The sequence below is a fragment of the Mytilus trossulus genome, chromosome 5 (assembly GCF_036588685.1).
Source record: "Mytilus trossulus isolate FHL-02 chromosome 5, PNRI_Mtr1.1.1.hap1, whole genome shotgun sequence".
Lineage (NCBI taxonomy): Eukaryota > Metazoa > Mollusca > Bivalvia > Mytilida > Mytilidae > Mytilus > Mytilus trossulus.
Genome location: NC_086377.1, coordinates 35,995,618 through 36,016,250, shown reverse-complemented (window position 1 = coordinate 36,016,250; position 20,633 = coordinate 35,995,618). Strand labels below are relative to the sequence as shown.

The following is a 20,633-nucleotide window of genomic DNA, read 5'->3' as shown; positions in this document are numbered from 1 at the left end:
GTTGATCTGCACAACTACATAGTATGTCCTTATTATCTGAACAGGTTTCGTGAAATTCTGTTGTGTGGTTTGAGAGGAGTTGCGATGACAAGAAACAGGACTGACGGACGGACTGACAGACGAGTCAAAAACATTATACCCTCCGCAACTCGTTGCGTGGGGTATAATAAGGGGAGAAATTTGATTGGTTAACTTCCAATGATGGTTATTTTCTTATATGCAATGGAATGTGATGTGAAACTTTTTCTATAGAACTGGACAGGATAAAACTTTACTCATGCCAAGTATTTCTTTATTTGAAACAAAGATTAATTCTGCACCATTTTTTGAAAAGTGCAAATTTAACAAAGACTAATAGGGGAAAATCAATGGTGGTATTACACCTAGAGCCTTTTTTCATAGTTTTTTCCATGAATTGTTGCTTGTGCTAAAAAATCTCAATTCCGTCCAGCAAGATTTGCAAGGATTGATGGTTTTTCTCCTCCATGTTGCTGTGCAAATTTCTCTAGATGCTGTTAACCTTGATTTGCTGGCTAAAAATCATTTCAAAATAACACTTCTTGTCAAAAAGCCTCATCTGTTGAATTTTCTTTTCTTTGTTTACATCAACCTTAAATGTGAACAAATAGTATAGCATTTATATTTAATATACTTGTCCGTGTAGGCCTTTGTAGGGAATAATGTTAAAATACCAATTTCGCTGCACCAGATGTGCAGATCAACAAATAGTTTTCATCAGTGATGTTTGAGGCCAAATTATTACCATGCAAAAAACATATATATTTTTTCTACCATGCATGACAAACATGTACATTTACAAATGTAATTTTAATACAATGGCATGCATTATCAATAAAATACTTTTTGGGGTTCTTTTTGTAAGGTATCCCTCTTTTCATTCACATTGACAAATGTAATTTTAATACAATGGCATGCATTATCAATAAAATACTTTTTGGGGTTCTTTTTGTAAGGTATCCCTCTTTTCATTCACATTTATAACTTCATGTACAAAAAAATAATAAAGACAAAGTATAAAAGAGACTTTAATCAGTGCGGGGCCACTAGGATATTTGCCCACTTTGCACCAGCACTATGATGATTTCCTAGGCAGGGAATCGAACCCTGGTACACTGAAAAAGTCTCATAAATATACAATGATTATAATGGTAGCACAAATTTTTTGGGCAATATATACAATGGTTTACTTGAATGATCTGTTTGATATTCTAAAAACTTGGATCATAATTTCAAAAATCTAAAATTTGAAAACTTTTTAATAACTTTAATTAATAATCTAATTGATTTAAATTTTATACAAACCCGACTATACACAAGTTACTGTAAATTCATTTGCATTTTTTCCCCATTTAACCATATGCTCCGCAGTGCCCAGCTTTATATGACCGCAGAGGTCCAACCATGAACAGTTGGGGCAAGTATTAACACAACAATTAAGCTTGATATAGCTCTGAATTTGGATTGTGATTAAATAGTTGACACAACATAGGTTTCTATCACAGAATGAATTTTGTCTAAGATCTTAAACTTCGAAACTTCGAAACTTCAAAATTTTAAATTATGGTCCAATACCCACAATCTAATTACATGGTTAGCAAAATGGTTAGATTCAGCATATCATAGAACCCCGAAATTCAATTTCTGATGAAATCAAATAACGTACAATTTTACACCCTTTAGATGTTTCGATCTCAATGTGGAGCAATTTAATTCTAACCGGGCCAAAATATTAAAAATCTAAATACATGGTTAGATTCAGCATATTGAAAAACCCCATACATGTATATTCTATTTTTGTTGAAGTTAAAGTGACATCCAGCGCATAATGAACATGATGAAGTCCAAAATCAACACTTGTATTAACTATAAAGTTCTAAAAACATCTTAAACCCTTGAAAAACACCCTATAAAATTACAAGATTTATTTTGTTCTATTGTCATTCTCTTACCCAGTTCAAACCCTACCTTTGATAAACATCATTCTCCCATCAACTTTTTTTATGCAGACACCACTGTATTGATCTGAATCATGCATCTGATGAGTAAAAACCCCTACAAAAGAGTTTTAAATGTTTTTTTTATTTTTGTGCTTTAACACCACTATCTCAGGTTAGAGAGAGGGTTTAAAATTTGGATCCATCAAATACGTTTAACCTAACTGCAGTTATACTATATGCACAATATGCCTGTCCCGACTCAGTATCTTTAGTGGTTGTACATGTAGCTTGTTAATCTTTTTATATTAGACTGGCAATAAGTTCGTCCTACCTGAATTGTTTCACATTAGTACTCATTGGGGCTTGAATGGAGAGTTGTCTTATTGGTAACGATAACACATCTTTTTGTGATTATATTCATGTACAATGTTATCAGATTATAACATGGTATTTTTCATATCGCATGTTTTATCAGCCCTAGGTGCAATATCAGCCCAAAAGCCGCATGGCTCAAGGGCTGATATTGACCGAGGGCTGATAATACATGCGATAAGAAAAATGACATGTTATGATCTTTTTATCATATGCTTCAACAATGGAGAATAATAACGGCTAAAATCATAATTAATCATTTTACGTGGTTACCAGATAGAGTTCAAAGAGTGAAAAGATTACGGACGTCGGACTCATAATTAAGTTCATTCGATATGAATACTTTCGATCATCTGCTCAACAGAGAAGAAAAATATTTTGTTATAGACGAATCGACAAAATATATAATTAAACAATATACATAATTAACATTGTTTGGAGGTCAACTTTTTTAAGCAACTTTCTAAATTATGTTTGAAACTGTTTTAAAAATGCAATTATTTTTAATAATTTGTTTGTTTCTTTTTTTTCTAATTATTTTACACAATATATTCTCAAGTATCCAAATATTGTTTTGTACACTTCTTTGTAAATTGATGTGTTTTCACTGAAAACGTTGCATTGAGGTGTATTTTCCGGAATTTTCCGAGTATCACCGGAATGCCATGCGATAATGTTACGGAAAGGCATGCGATAACAATCGAAGCAAATGATAAACTTTTCATATCAGCCCGCCAAGCACCAATCGAAAAATATGGAATTTACGTTAATTAAATGCTATTATCACACAGTAAAAATGATATGTTATTTAGTCTGAGTATATGATAAATATATATATTTCATGTATTTTTGATCTTATTACATTACCTTTGTGTTAAATCAAATCAGAAGAGGGGGACTTGAAAGTACATGTAATCCATGGCTAACAAAGATGCAGCAATATGGATGATTTTGAAAATTAAGCATGGGATCATGTAAAATGGCAATATTTACAATTGTATCTACACTCTTGTCAGAGTCTATATAAGAATTGTGAAAGTATAAAAAATGAAGTAAGGCTACTCTATTCTGACATGATATTGGGGGATTATCTAAAAATAATATATATTAATTAAGAAATACTTTATCATGTTTATTGTAGTTTTAACATTGGTAGGCATTATAATATATTCATGATTATTTTTGCACAAGCAAAAGTGAAGGACCAGTTTAAAGTTCACAAAATGGTGTCTTGCATTTTGTCAAAATTGAAAAACAAAGAATTTAGTATTTCCATCAATTTTGTTCATTAAACATAGTAAAATGATGTCCATCTATAATAAAGCAGGTGTAATGGATAATCAGCAGTACCAAGAAATACTTACAAAGGTTTTGTTGAAAAAAAGTACGATGATTTTTACTAGTTCACATTTTAGAAAGATTTAAATAACCATAAATTGAAAGACTGCAAACTTCTATGAAATATGTTGAAGTTCTTCTATCAAAATAAAATCTATTCGATATTAAAGATTTTTTTCATTCTCAGAGTGCATCTTACAATTCAAAGTAGTAGATAGATTTGATAAGAACACATATTCTTCTATTTGTCTTTTAGTTTCTAAGCAAAAGGGATCTGCAAAATGATATTATTATCTCGCAATTTCAACAAATACATTACTATTTACTTTACCTAAGATGGGATGAATTAGATGCACTCAACATTTGTTTTTGGATTTGATATATTGTAATAAAAGTGTTTAGGCCTGTCTTTCGTTTTTGTTAAAATGCTTTTTTATATGGGTTTTTGTGTTTCTGTATTACATATGACGTAGCTCTGTACTTATACATTCTGTCAGAGAGTTACTTTTCTATGAATATGTTCTATGACTTGTTTTTTTACTGTTACGAATCACAGTTAATGACTAAACTCAACAAAGACCCATCGAAATTTATTTGATAAATTCAACAACACTTACCGTTATCTTGATGATATTTTTTCATTAAATAATCAAGAATTTTCTCAATATACTGCTGAAATTTACCCTAAGGATCTTACTTTAAATAAATCAAATTTATTCGGTAATAACTGTCCTTTCCTGGATTTAGATATTTCGATTTTAAACAGGAAACTACACTCTAAAATTTACAACACAAGAGACGACTTTTCTTTCCCTATTGTTATTTTTTTCATTTTTAAATGGTGATGTTCCTTTGGCACCATCTTACCGTGTTTATATTTCACAACTTGTTTGTTATGCCCATGTCTGTTATGACGTTTTTAATTTTAACGAACGCAACCTATGTATTACTGGTAAATTATTAAAACCAGGGATATCATGGATATCTTTACCATAAATTACTTAAAACCTTTACTGAATTTTTCCATAGACATGATAGATATAAAGATTTGTTTTGAAGCTTGATTGTACCTGTAGCAAACTTATTTCATACCGGATAGCACATCCTCATTTTTACGGAAATGTTGTTAACAGTGCCCAGAAATTTAGAAATGATCCATGTAAACTTGTCGCTCCCTTAAATAACTTATTCTAAAAGGTTACCAATTCAACACTGTAATAAGATCATTGAACATTGTTTTATTGGTATAAATATTGATTTTGATATCAGCAGATTAAAAGATTAACTAAATATTACTGGTATGTTATATACATACATGTATACATATTCATGGATCTACAATCTGTCGATACCTGTAACTTGGCATTGCACAAGGTCATGTTTTTCTCTGGCTGTTTAAGACGTCTTTACACTAAATCCATTGGATGTTGGATGTGTACAGATTGATTGTTTAGTCTTAGTTGCATGTTTTTTTATTAGTTGTTAATGGCTTTGAACTAGCTGTGTCAGATAACTGTGAGTACTCTCGAGCTCACATCTGTTCATTGTCTTTTTTTGTGTCGGGATGTTTAAGTACCCAGCCACGTCCACTTGTATTTTTTGTCTATCTGACAAGTTAATAAAATTGAGAATGGAAATGGAGAATGTGTCAAAGAGACAACAACCTGACCTTGGATAAAAACAACAGCAGAAGCTCACCAACAGGTCTTCACTGTATCGAAAAATTCCCGCACCCAGAGGTGTCCTTCAGCTGGCCCCTAAAAAAATATATATACTAGTTCAGTGATAATGAATGCCATACTAATTTCCAAATTGTACACAAGATCTAAAATTAAAATGATACAAGACTTGGGATAGGCGCAAAAATGTGGCGGGGTTTAACATGTTTGTGAGATCTAAACCCTCCCCCTATACCTCTAGCCCATGTAGAAAAGTAAACGCATAACAATACGTAAGCCTTTATCAACTGATTTTTATAGGTCCTTCTTATGTTGTACTGTTATACCACTGTCCCAGCTGGTTAGGGGAGGGTTGGGATCCGGCTTACCAGTCAGAGCTCAGACATAAACAAGTCGATTTTTGTTTTTGACTTAAATAAGTCGAAACATGTATTTATTATAAAAATGCAGTTTCAATTTCAGACTTATCTAAGTCAGAAAATGACAGACTTGTTTAGGTCTATTTATGTTGGTGAAAAAACTTAATGTTACTTTGTGGCCAAACTACACTACCTATGACAGCAAAAACCTGTATGAGAGTTCACAAGGACTTGAGCTATCTATATTTAATTATCTAATTGAACATCCTTACTAAACACAGATGTTGTACTTCATTAAGTGTGATTCCAGGTGGTTGCATTGTAAGGTTAAATTAACATCATCTCCGATTTTTTAGACTCTCATTCATATTTTTCTTTAGAAGACAAAGCATTGGCTTTCAATGTTGTCATTATTTGATTTAGATGCATGACCTCCTTATAAGTATGCGTGGGTCTTGAAGTTAACCAATTTTGATCACTCATCGACTTGTAGGAGTCGGTATTTGCAACTTTTTGATTCTGGTCAATTATTTCTTGTTTAACAATATTGGACTTACTCAAGTCGTATTTTGTCTTACATTAAAGGGAGACAAATCCTAAAACTTACAAATCTAGACCTCTATGAGTCAAAAGCAGATTCAGACTTATTTGTGTCTGAGCTCTGACTGCTTACACGTTTAACCCCGGCACATTATTTATGTACAAAAAATGTATGTACCTGTACCAAGTCAGGAGCCTGTAATTCAGTAGTTCGTTTGTCTATGTGTTATACATGTATGTACATGTACATGTACATATTTGTTTTTCATTAATTTTTTTACATAAATAAGGCCGTTATTTTTCTCCTTTGGATTGATTTACATTGTCTTTTCTTGGCCTTTTATAGCTGACTATGCAGTATGGGCTTTGCTCATTGTTGAAGGCCGTATGATTACCTACAATGTATAGTTGTTAATGTTTGTGTCATTTTGATCTTTTGTGGATAGTTGTCTCATTGGCAATAATATCACATCTTCTTTTTTATATGGCATCATTTAACTAGAGGCTTTAAAGAGCCTGTGTCGCTCACCTTGTTCTATGTGCATATTAATTAAAGGACACAGATGGATTCATGAGCAAATAGTGTTTTGGTGATGGCGATGTGTTTGAAGATCTTACTTTATTGAACATTCTTGCTACTTACAATTTTCTCTATCTTTAATAAACTTGGCCCTTTCCAAAAATTACTGTTAATTTAAAAGTTATCATGTACATATTTTTAAATTACTGTACAATATCTAAGATACAAGGTATACAGAAAAAGGAAAACAATTTTGGACATTGAACGAGTTACCAAGGCAACAAATCATGACTTAATTTGCATCATGTGCATAATTTGTAAAATTTCTTGATTTTCTTTGTTGTTCTTCAAATTTTTAAGTATATTTTAGATTGAAAAGGAAGTGCCAACCTAAGAAACAACTTTGGTGATATTTTGTTAATAGCATAAAAGTTGTAATAAAGCATCTGTTAAATTATTATGATTATTTTGTTGTTTCTTGGCTGATATGTTTTCACAACAGATACATTGTATAAAGATAGCAAACTGTATAAACTCTGTATTTTTCATCATTTTTGTGAAAACAGTATATATAATACCTAATTGTGACGTCATCACATAAAAATCTTCATGTTTTTCATGTTTTTGTTGATATTTCTTGATCCTAATATGCATTTTTAAACAGTATGTGCCAATTTGAAAAAAGTTATTTAAAATTTGTTTTGGCCTTAACCAGGCCGAGGTATTTCTTAGTACTGCTGATTATCAATTTCACCTGCTTTATTATTAGTGCGGTGACTGAAGGTAGATTTTTTTGAATTTAATCTCCCCACCGAACACACACCTATATTATATATCATTGGAAAGAAGAAATCGTGTACTATAATAATATGCCTGTCGTCAGGACTTACTATGGTCACAACTTTTTTAAATTGAGGTCAAAGGTCATATTTGAAAATCTGTGAAAATTTGGGAGGGTTTCAATTTTGACATTTTTTTCTATTTCTGTACTCTACATAAATACAAACGATGCTGTTTTGGCTTTATAAATGTTTGTTATTATACATAAACCTTAATCATTACGATTTATTTTATCAAAAAAATCCTAAAACGACGTTTCATAAACAAAACTTCAAAAATTAAGTTTTCAACCTATAAAATGTTTAGAGCACCTTAACCTTTTGAAAAATTTCAATTTCAGGTAAAAATCAAGTGTCATGCAGGACAATACTTTAACATTATTTTTTAAACTATCATAGTGGGTGAGGTATCAAATCAAAGCAATAGAACACTACAGTCAAATATGACCTTAAATTGAATTGCGGATACTTCAGGTTTATTATATGCTATTCGTTGCTTTTGGGTTTTTTTCACAATTATTACTGCTTCCATATAGTATTATCTGTTGTTGCGTATTTTACTCTGGTTTATATCTATTACATAATAAGTTTTGTACCTATATCCCCCCCTTTTTGTTATTGCAACGTACAACAAACTTCAGCAGTATTCCATATAAAAAAGAAGATGTGATATGATTGCAAATGAAGCAACCCTCCAAATGAGGCATAAATTACCAATACGTCCCGTACGGGCTTCAACAATGAGTAAAATTAATACTGCATAGTCTTCAATTCACGAAATGAATATTGTAAAAAAAACGAAAAATCTCTCGACCTAATTAATGTACAAAATGAATAAGAAACAAAAAAATATAGTATATAGAAACATACGACAAACACTGCATTACCGTCTCGTGACTTGCAACAAACACAGACAGAATGTTGAGGGGTTGGACTTTTTTAAGGGCACGCCAACACTCCCCAAACCCGGGAGCTGGGACCGTGTGTATCAGTTCAACAAGCTCTATACCTAATCAACCGTTATCTCCATCATCTTCATTTTCACCAACCGTCACAAGACATGTTTTTAATATTTCTGTACATTTCACTCATGGCCACAGGTATGCACATGAAAGGTTCTGCTCAAAGCAAACACGTTATTTTGAGTTTTTCTTTGCAAGTACAGACAAGGTATTGTAGGAAGTCCGAAGACATTTGTTCCCAAAGAAATACCAGCTTCAAACCATCCCTTTCAATTTATCCAAAATTTAACAGAGGTCTAAAATGGGGTTAAGATGACATCCATATGCTTGTCTGCAAAGGTGATGGGGAAAAATTATGAATGAGACGTACTCACTATCTTGATTTTGCTCAATTTCATGGTTGGCAACAAATTAGATAGCGTCGCACTCTACTTTAAGAAGCATTCAATATTTCATTAAAGTGTTTCGAACCAAACTTATGGTACTTTTGCAAAGCCAATCCTAAATGAAAAGGAGTAAAAACATGGCCACACAAACGGTTAAAGCAACAATTGCTTAGCAATTACGCAATTTCTGTGATGCCAATGCCATTTCCTGAAAATAGTCTTGGCTATGCAGTTTCATCGAGTTACCATAAAATGAATTGCAATAAAGACGAAGGCATTGACTGAATTGAGGAAGAAAGAAACAATTCTTCCGAAGTTGGGTATACTTCTGTAGAGTTTGTAGAGATGTCTTTTATATTGTATACTTGCAGCGGAATGACATATCTGTCCGTTATTTGTGTCTATTACATTTGACATTAAAATTTTGAGGTCAGTTTTCAATTGACTAGCAGCTGATATGGCATCTCAAATAGTTATTTTGCTACAAAATATTGTTATATTTGCCTTAAACTTGTTGAAGTTGTTTGACAACTGAATTTCTATAGAAATCAATGAGTTTAGACTGCATTTTACTAGTAGAATATTTAAAATTAGAATAAGCTGGAAGAAATTAAAGATCTACTACTAAGTAGTATATTTATCTAGTAACGGAGTCATGAGGAATGACAATTAAATCGTTGTCAAAAGCCAAAATAAAATTAATTAAAAGCAGTATCGTGATCTGAGATATCTGCTTTTTTTCGTTTTTAGCAAATATTTTTTAATGCAACCAAAATGACAGAGTGCTTGAAGTTTAAAAGATGGACGGGGAACTATTTCAACTTTAACTTTATCTGACACGGTTAAAAAAATCTTAATACGCTCATCGGATTCAAACTTGAGTAGTTTTTTTTATCTTTCTAAAATGTTTTGTTGCAACAAAATATACAAGCGCTCCAGTTGAACGACTGCATTCTAGAACGCGTACACATACCTGAAACTGAGGGACGACAGTCCGATAATTGTATGTCGACATTAAATATCAGATTAGAAGCTTCCTCGCTCTAAGAGGGGGAACAAACATGTTTACTTGCGTAACTTTTGTAGCATTAACAATGATAAACAGCCTGCACGGACTTTTGTAGATTAACAGCCTTCGCATGAAACATCTTGATGTTCACCTCATATAATCTTTTATTCAATGCAGATACAAAAATCGACTTTCCTATACTGGTAAATTGACTCAAAATTTCAGTCCATTTTTTCTTTTCTTTGCATATAAAGCACTGCATAAAATTTAACAACTTTTGTCTTTTCTTTGGACTTAATGGAGCAAGTTGCAACGAACTTGACATATCACGGAATATTTACTGAAACTATCCGTCAATTATTTTGATTTTACAATAAGACTTTTCTGACAAAGTATATTTAATGTTTTATAACAAAAAAAAACATAGAATATAAACGCATTCAAACAAAGAATGTAGCATATATCAGTGCAAATATGTGTATATAATAGCGAAAAGGTAGTAATATCATATATCAGTTGAGAGCAAATTATTGACTAATACACAAAAGTTGACGGAAGGCAAGTGATTAAGTTCCGTGTTGAAATTGAAGTTTTTTATTCCATTCTTTTTCCATTGATTTCTTAAGGTTTTTTTCATATTTTGGTTCCGAAATTTTTATCACTGATTAGTTTTATGAAATACTATATGCTAAAAATATTATGGTTAATTTTTATTAACTACTATGAAGAAGAAACTAAAGTTTGTGTCTGAATTTGCAATTAAAATTACCTCAATTTTTAACAGTCTAAACTTTGCAAATTTTACAGATTATAAGAAAATGAAATACTAAATAGAATATTTTGATGTATGAAAATAGCTTCAGGAAAAACTATTTCAGTTAAATGTAAGCAAACATACACAATTTTTCATTTTGAAAAAGGGGGGTTGAAACTCTCCAATATACTACTAGTCATTAAAACGACTTTTTAGAAAAATGTGACCGTACGAAATTCTGACGACAGGGCAAAAACTAAAGAAGACCTATTTGTCTTTAAGTTAAGACCATTTTTAGCCGTGTGTTATTTGGGGAGATTAAACTCGCGATCTAGACGACTTTTTACACTTCTGTCACCGCACTATATAGATGGACATCATTTTACTATGTTTAATAAATCCTACTAATTTACCCAACTTACTGAATTAAAGCAAGACAATCATAAGTCATGTAAGTATCTGAGATGTTCCTTAATGTTTAGAATAAAAAGATTGACGTGAGGGTAATGCTCTGAGCCATCGGTATAAGTCTACAGATTGCTCTAAAGCAATCGTATACCAAAAATTGTTGAAAATTGGCTATAATTTATAAAGGTCAATAACTTCTTTCGGGGTCACTTGACCATTTTAGTCATGCTGACTGATTTGTAGATCTTACTTTGCTGAACATTATTGCTTTTACAGGCTATCTCTATCTATGATACTTTTCAAGATAATAACCAAAACGGCAAAATTTCCTTAAAATTACTAATTCAGCCCAGGGGCAACCCAACAACCAGGTGTCAGATTCCCCTGAATATTTCAGGACAGATAAATCTTAGCTTGATAAACAATTTTAACCGTGTCAGATTTACTCATAAAAGCTTTGGTTTCAGAGTTAAAAGCCAAAATCTACATTTTACCCTTATGTTCTATTTTTAGCTATGGTGCCCATCTTGGTTGGTTGCCGGGGTCAATGGACACATTTCTTAAACAAGATACCCCAATGATGATTGTGGCCAAGTTTGGTTAGATTTTTGTAAATTAAAATTTTTTGTAAATTAAAAATTAAAAGTTAATAATATATGTAAACATGGTTAAAGACAATGGACGATGAAGACTGACGTGAAAAGATGAGAAAAGCTCACTTGGCCCTATGGGCCAGGTAAGCAAATCAGACATGGAGTCTATCCATGCTAAAATTTTACAAACATGCCTATCGGAAACACTTGCAATATTGGAAAAATCATGGTGTATGCAATTTTATCCCCACCAACATGACCAATGCAATGTCTAAAGGGAAACAAACAGGAAGAAACCTATCAAAAAATCAACAGATCATTTATACAGCCACCAGTTGAAAGAAGTTCAGGCTGACAAAATATTATTCGTACGAAAAGAAAATTCGCAAAAGAATCCATCTACCATTTTGTCTTAGTACTAACACGAATAACATGAATAAATAGAACAATTTTTTTTATACAAAGAAGGGCTGCAAGGTATGTGACAACTGCTAGACATGATGGACTCCCTACAATAACTAAGAAAGGAAACCAGACTTGTTATGTTTTACAAAAATGACAGAAACATGTTTGAAAATATATATCATGAATATCTGAAGAAGCCATTTGCGCCAAGGAATAAATGAATAAACAGAAAAAACATAATGTACATCTAAAACTTAAAAGACAACCAAGTAACACACTCGCATATGCATATTGATGTCCTTCATGCCACAGATCCTTGAGTTTAAGTTGTACATTGTATATCATAAGAAGACCATAAGAATGATCCAGGGGAGGATCCAGCAATTTAAAAAAAAAGGGGGGGGGGGGTATTCCAACAATAATTATGTCCCCATTTAAAGCTTCAAACTCCCCTGGATCCGCCAATGTGATCTACCACCAGATATGCAACAGGCAGACAGACACCAGACAGCTGATGCATCCAAAAGGTCAAAGTGGCAATTTTTAAAGCTCAAATTTCACAAGTATATCAATTTCACTGGATCTCATCACCTGACTAAACAATCGTCTTGTTAAACAGAAAACAAATATAAAATATCTTAAATCTTTGACTTGTTGAAGAAGGAGTATATTTCTTTATTTACATGCATGATTTATAATTTAAATATCCGACAAAACAGTCAGAAGCAAGCTTCCGTACAACCAACATGCATGAGTAACGAATAAACAATAAAAAGATAAAAAAAAAACCTTTTTTCTTCAATCCATCAAAAATACATCTATCTGCAACAATACGTTAAAATTCAGTTGAAAGATTGACATATAAAATAATGATTATATATATATATAAATATAACGGAACGATTTTACCTGCAAGCTGCCATTTTGTCCTATTTAATCGAAGCGAATGAAACCAAAGGTGTTCCGAATAAGATCTTCGAAAGAATATATGTGAAATTTCAGACGTGCTACTCATATATATGTCGAATATTTTTTCTATTTCTTACAATTTCTTGGAGAAAATTAATCGAAAACTGCAGAAAGTTCCCACCACTTTACTCAAATAATAATATAAGTGATATATATCAGTTTTTTTGGTGGAAAACCAAAAAAGGCGAATTAGCCCAAACGCCCGTTTATAACTCCAGCTAGATATGCACTTTACAGACGGTCATATTTCATAAACCGATAATTGTTCAAATAGTTGTCCGATTTAAATGTTTGGAAGCGTTTTGGGGAGATATTATCTAGCTGTATATCATATTAAAACCACAAAATGATAACATTAACATAACAGGTTGAAATTAGTACAAACCTTTGGGCGAATTTTTTTCAATTACCCCAAAGAATTTATTACCCCAAAGGTACCAATTTTACATATAAACGGACACCAACAATCTATATTTCGATTATATATATATATACGAGTCTAAATTGAAAACTACGTTCAAACCTATGATTGCGTTGGATAAAAATCGCAATTTTTATACGTGTGCATGTCAAACAAATTTCGTTGTGGAAGGGTCTAAAAACAGCACAAACAACATTTTCCAAAAGACCAAAAAAGTGAAAAAGTATATTTAAACAAAACGCATTTGACTAACAGATCGAACAACTGATGTTCTTTAACCCTGCTGACTGCCATTGACGATTGCCAAATAAAATTGATCACAAGATGTAACAAACTGGATCTGAATATAAATTTAATACGTCACAGAAAAAAAAAAAATTGTTAACTTGTGGCTACGATGTATTGCCACAAACATTCGGTGTCAATATTTCTTTAGTACACCAGATCTAGATTTCGACAATATATGTCTTTTCAGTGATGTTAGGGATCGAAACGGTATTTGGAAGGCCATATAATTTACTCTCAATTTAAGTATGACTCTTGAATTTTAAGAGACAATATATAGGATGAACGGATCATATAAACCGGAGGGAAAACATGATACATGCCCAAACAAAAAATATAAACGAGTCTAAATTGAAAACTACGTTCAAACCTATGATTGCGTTGGATAAAAATCGCAATTTTTATACGTGTGCATGTCAAACAAATTTCGTTGTGGAAGGGTCTAAAAACAGCACAAACAACATTTTCCAAAAGACCAAAAAAGTGAAAAAGTATATTTAAACAAAACGCATTTGACTAACAGATCGAACAACTGATGTTCTTTAACCCTGCTGACTGCCATTGACGATTGCCAAATAAAATTGATCACAAGATGTAACAAACTGGATCTGAATATAAATTTAATACGTCACAGAAAAAAAAAATTGTTAACTTGTGGCTACGATGTATTGCCAGAAACATTCGGTGTCAATATTTCTTTAGTACACCAGATCTAGATTTCGACAATATATGTCTCTTCAGTGATGTTAGGGATCGAAACGGTATTTGGAAGGCCATATAATTTACTCTCAATTTAAGTATGACTCTTGAATTTTAAGAGACAATATATATATATATATATATATATACAACTTGTCTAAACATCAACCCAACAATGTTAGATCTGTAAATTTGCTTTCGCAAATTTTTGGTTCTTCCCTCGCCGGGATTCGAACCCATGCTACTGTGATATCGTGACACCAAATCGCCTGCAATGCAGCCGTCCCGCTAGACTACACGACCACCTGGGCTCTCAAAAAAGGAGCTCACGGTGGGCATGTGTTACCTTTCCACGTCAGTTTTAATCTAGCGGCGTACTACAGTTTATGATATATAAGGCAGACGAACTTATATATATATATAGCTGATCTGTAACAATAACATCTTCATGCCTTATATATCATGTACTGTAGTACGCCGCTTGATTAAAACTGACGTGGAAAGGTAACACATGCCCACCAAAATCTCTTTTTTTGAGAGCACAGGTGGTCGTGTGGTCTAGCGGGACGGCTGCAGTGCAGGCGATTTGGTGTCACGATATCACAGTAGCATGGGTTCGAATCCCGGCGAGGGAAGAACCAAAAATTTGCGAAAGCAAATTTACAGATCTAACATTGTTGGGTCGATGTTAAGACGAGTTGTATGTATATATATATATATAGCCCAGGTGGTCGTGGTTTCACGACCACCTGGGCTATATATATAATACAATTTGTAATTACACAAGTGAACTTTCTTCTGAATAATATTAATATATTCCCAGAAGTGTATTTCAAATCACTTGAATGTAAAATGAAAGCGTCTCGATTATTGCTCCTGTACATTGTTTCAAAAGCACATATGTTTTTGTTTGGGAAATAATATATTTAGACCTCAACATTATAAATTCATATTTAAATTAGTTTATTTACATGTGTTCAAATGTCAGGAATCACCAAGGAGGAAACAAATCGAGAGGAATATCAAACGCGATTGAAATATATCAAAATACGGTTAAAAAAATCTGATTACAAATTTAAATATTTGGTTGATATACAAAAAAATCCATACAGTTTACATGTTCATATTCTCGATAAACACGTTGTATGTTACTAACTACTGATGAAACGCACTGAAAATAAAACACTTAGAATAAACAAAATACAACAATAGTACAGTTCACTTTTATTACAGATAGATGTAAGAAACAAATTGTACGGAGAATGAAATCAGAACATCTTAAATGAATAAACAAATTGACAGAATAAAAATGTGTATATCCATTTTTTAATATTCTAGACATTAAAACTGAAATTATGGAATTAAATAAAAGGTGTACGATGCTTTGTAAAAAGATTTATTAAAAAGCTTTGATATTAAAAGTAAACAGAAGAAAAATTATCCTATTGTTTTTATTGGTGTTGTTTTGTAAAAGAAATTTGTAATTTTTCAAATAATATGTTTATGTATGTGGACAAACGGAACTATATCTTCATGAAAGTCAATTCATAAAACAAAATAATTAATATTGGATAACCAAAATTGTCAAAATATTCAACAAACAACTAATGAACTTTAGTCCAATTTATTAATTATAACGGTCTTCAAAAATAATATTGGAAAAAAAAACATTTCAAAAATGCAATTTGAGCCTTTTAAACACAAATGAAACAACGGTAGTTCAGAAAAGAATTATAAAAGTGTCGGATTTCGACAGAACACTACATCAGTGAAAAACAACACGAAGGTAGATATATTATATAAGCAACACATATGAAAATATGGCACACCAAAGATCATTTTGACCAGGAACCGTTCAGTAAATCGTAGACTTATAACCTGCAAAGAACAAAATAGATGTGTCATGATTTACAATATGATACTATTTTTATTTGTTGATCATGAAATTGACAAGCATTAGTTAATTTAATGCACACGCATATTACAATAGTCTTACTACGTTTATACTTTCGACATTAAACATGTTAAACTCTTACATTCCGTGTTTTGCTTAGCACATCATTTTACTTCCATATTGAATCATAAACGAAAGTGGACTGCTAAATATCTTCGCATACTACAAGAACAAGGAGATATACCTTTGTTTTATATGATTAGATAAATATTTAATCGTATTACCTGGTCGCCAATAAGACATGATTCATTCTTGTCCATTAGGTTTTATCTGCAAAAAATCAACACAGTCTAAACCAATACAAAGATAATATAACTCTAAATGCTTCATCTTTTTTTTTATCAAGGAAGGTTTTAACATTATAACGAATAATTTAGGAAGAAAATATAAATTATGTGACTGTGACAACAACCCGACCAAAGCGCTTATACCAGCAGAAGGCCACTAGAGGGTCTTGAACGCAGCGAGAAAATAACGCACCCGGAGTAGACCTGGATCAAAATATTTAATAGTTCAGTAAAATTTGACGTCACAATAAACTCCAAACCATATAAATTACATAAACGTCAAAAACATACAAGACACAAAAAAGAAATAGCGATACACATAATTAAGGAAACCAGATTATGATATAATGTCATCCCCTGTCTTCTGAAAGAAAGGAATACATATTATCACAGTACTCACTCTGTATGACTACAAATACAACTGGATCTTGAGTTGGGTGTATTGCTGTTCCTGTTTGTGTCAATTGCTTAACGAAAAGCTGATCCGTTTGAACAAACAACCGATCATCATAGTAATTGCTTTGTGTGTGTGCATGACCAAATCATAAACATGCCAATAAAATCTTCATTAGGTTAAAAAAAGTTTAAATTGACAATCTCTATCATCTGTTATCGTGGAGTAAGTAATGTTAATATTACTACTTGTCCCATAATTTGTCAACTCAAAACGCTTGTATAAAACGAAATGTAATTCTCGACTAAAAAGCATGTGTGCAATCGGTTGTACAACGGGAAATGTTATATGAGATGCAGGGTTTGATATAGGCTTAATAGACAGTAAGTATGTTGATTAAACAATTTACAGTTTTGTAATATTTAAGGAGAAAAAGGGTGTTGAATGTACTTTACAGTTGCTTGTATAAAAGGGGAATGACGATGAAAGCTGTTTACCACTTAAAATTGTATTCTTAGTAAAAAAAAAAATATTTCTTTTTAAATATTAATTTTATCCTGCTATCCTTTCATTGTCAGAAGAGTGGGTGATAGTTCACAACACAATAGTTGGTACGTTTTCATTATTGTTTTGATGGTAACCGATTTAGTAGGAAATAGCTCTTTTATATTATTGTTGAACTTGCTCTAAATACAAATAATTTAATCTTTTCATATATTATATATAATATTTGCAACTCGTATGCGAAAGTTATAAATAAAGGCAACAGTAAAATACCACTATTATAAAACTTACGATGCTGTGTTTAAATTTTTGTGCACATGCTTCATACCAATCATAAACTTTCTCAGGACACGTAAATGCAAATGAAGTTGTTGCAACAAAAACGGTAGTGCTTAAGACTTTTACAGGAATAGCTGAAAAAAATAGAACAAACAACAGATGCATCATAAAAATATCAATATGTTTTTTACTAAGCAGTGTTATAACCAAGTTTACATTTCGAACGATGGAAGTATATATTAACGCCTAAAAGGTTTACAAAACAACACCAATGTTATTATTAAAAAAGGACATTGAATGTTATGATTTACAAATATTTGGAAAACAGATATCATTCATCAGCATGATAATGATAGAGTTAAATGTATCAATCAAATTTATATATTTCTATCAAAATTTAACACTCTTTACAGTTATACAAATATAAACAGAAAGCATACTGCACAGGTATGTTTCTAAATACAAAATTATTTTTCGATAGAAACTGGTACAATACTTCTTTTAACAGGTGACACAAAATATTGGAGTCTACGTATTTACTAATTCTAAATTAATAGCAGTTTAATGTGAGCTGAGTATTTTTGTAAATGTTCGTTTTAACAAATTTTAAGTAATTTCACAGTAATTGCACTCTATACATCACAAATGAAAAGCATCCAGCGATTTGAAATCTTCTAATCACGACTTATCAAAATTGAAAGAAGGAAATGAAAAGCAACAAAGAATCTTCGAAAATAGTATATAACAATACAGGTGAGGTTCGAAGAACGGATAAAGCTTTTTTTACAATTAACTCAAATATCATTTGGATATAACCATATCGAGCATATTCAGAACATCTGAATGCAAATAACGTTAATCTAAAATTAAATGAAATTCAACTTTTTGACGGAAATGTTACTACCTAGTTAATAATAAGAGCATACGAAATTTTAAAGATGGAATATTTAATTTAGTAAGATATTGCAATATTGTGCTCTCTGATGAACCTTAGCCTTTTTGGGGATTTCGGTGACACATGGTGTTTATTAAAAAAAATATTTCTCAAGGACAAATTGCACATCACAAATTCAATATATATTGTAATTTTCCTAAAAAATAGAATACAGACTATGCAACAAGTTGTAAATGCACAGCAGGTCTTGAGGGTAATTCAATATATATTTAATCTTAGTCTTAAACATATAAATGAGTAAAACAGTAAAAAGAGACAATATTTATATAGGTATAAAATTCAACTGAAAAATATATTGAACATACACTGGACAGAGCAAGAAAACGATTGTGATGTGTACCATATTGTCAATACTATTTTTGTTTTTTGCAAAGTCAGAATAAATAAATATAAATCGTTGCTGCATACTGAATATTGTTTTTAAATTTAATTTGTACAACGGGGTTTTCAAAATAGTTTTAAACAGGAGACCTTTTCTCTCATTGAAACAACTGTGTTTATTACTACAAACGTTCGTACAGATTTAAAAATAATCAAAAAAATCATATCTTATCAAAGAAGGTTATCCATTACATTTTTTAACCATTCATTACAAAAAATATGACGTCTCAATGTTAATGATTTTAGTACCTGAACTTTCTTTACTAAACATTTGCATTAAATGTTCACATCGGCGTCAGTTCTGTTGATATATATCGAATTGTCTCCTTATTTAGAAAAGTAGCTTTATTTGCAAATCAATCGATAGATGGTATTATTTTTTTTTATCTTTTATGAATAACCTGCATACATTTAACATTTATATGAGGTATATAGCTGGGGAAAAAAGGTTTTGGCCCGAGGAGTGTCTTATAATACCAGTATTTCAACATAAATCACACCAGGAAGAGAAGGGGAAAATATTTTAATGAAGTCCTTAAACTGTATAATGAGTATAACGTTTAAATATTAATAAATGTTTGATCAATTTGAGCATTTAACAGATATTTATGCATTTATGCATGACACTTGAGGTCCAGGCTGAAATGTGCAAGTCTGAACAATTTCACATAATTTGTGTTTTGCTACGCAGAAAGAAAGGTTAAAGCTTGTCTTATATCAGTAGAAAATTAGAAATCAATGATTGCCCAGAACTAAATGACTACAAGCTAGCTGAAGTGTTACATCATCAAATTACGATTCAATATTATTCCTTTAGTTACTGTAAAAAATATGAATTTATTGATGCCATTGTTTGTAGAGTTATCTCGAATAACAGGAATAATTCATACAATTTATTTAAAAGATCAAAACCGCCGAAGCTTTATAGTTTTGTTTAGATGACGGAGACTTATTTACAATAATAATTATCAATTTACAAATACTTGTTAAGAATGGGAAGGAATTAAGGACATATATTTTTAGAAATAAATTAGTCAATTCAAACTTAGACCCCATCAAGAATTGAACTGTCAAGAATGTACTAGGCAAATGCAGACAACCTATAGTCTGACCAGCAATGCTCAGAAGGTCAAAACTAGCCAGATTGCCACAACCGTATTAATACATTACTGAATACTGTAAAAGTACTTTTATTCGTTGGGTACCAATTTTCGTGGTTTTTGTGGATGGCTTTATCCACGAATTTAAGTGTCCAACGAAATAAAACAACCAATGTCTTAATCAAGACATGGAAAGATCCCCATTGGTAGGTTTGACTACTGATATGATCTATAGAATATATTGAATATATTGAATAACGCCAAATATGAGAATACTTTTTAA

The 20,633-nt window shown here is 31.5% G+C and overlaps 1 long non-coding RNA gene across 1 annotated transcript; it reads right to left on the bottom strand.

The window, feature by feature from the left end:
* Positions 1-339: 339 nt before the first annotated feature.
* Positions 340-13,583, bottom strand: LOC134719617 (uncharacterized). The gene is made up of 4 exons (XR_010107632.1): positions 13,032-13,583; positions 5,338-5,425; positions 1,987-2,073; positions 340-610 (listed from the first exon to the last, which is right to left on the bottom strand). It is a non-coding gene; the product is annotated as an uncharacterized LOC134719617 (long non-coding RNA).
* Positions 13,584-20,633: the final 7,050 nt, after the last annotated feature.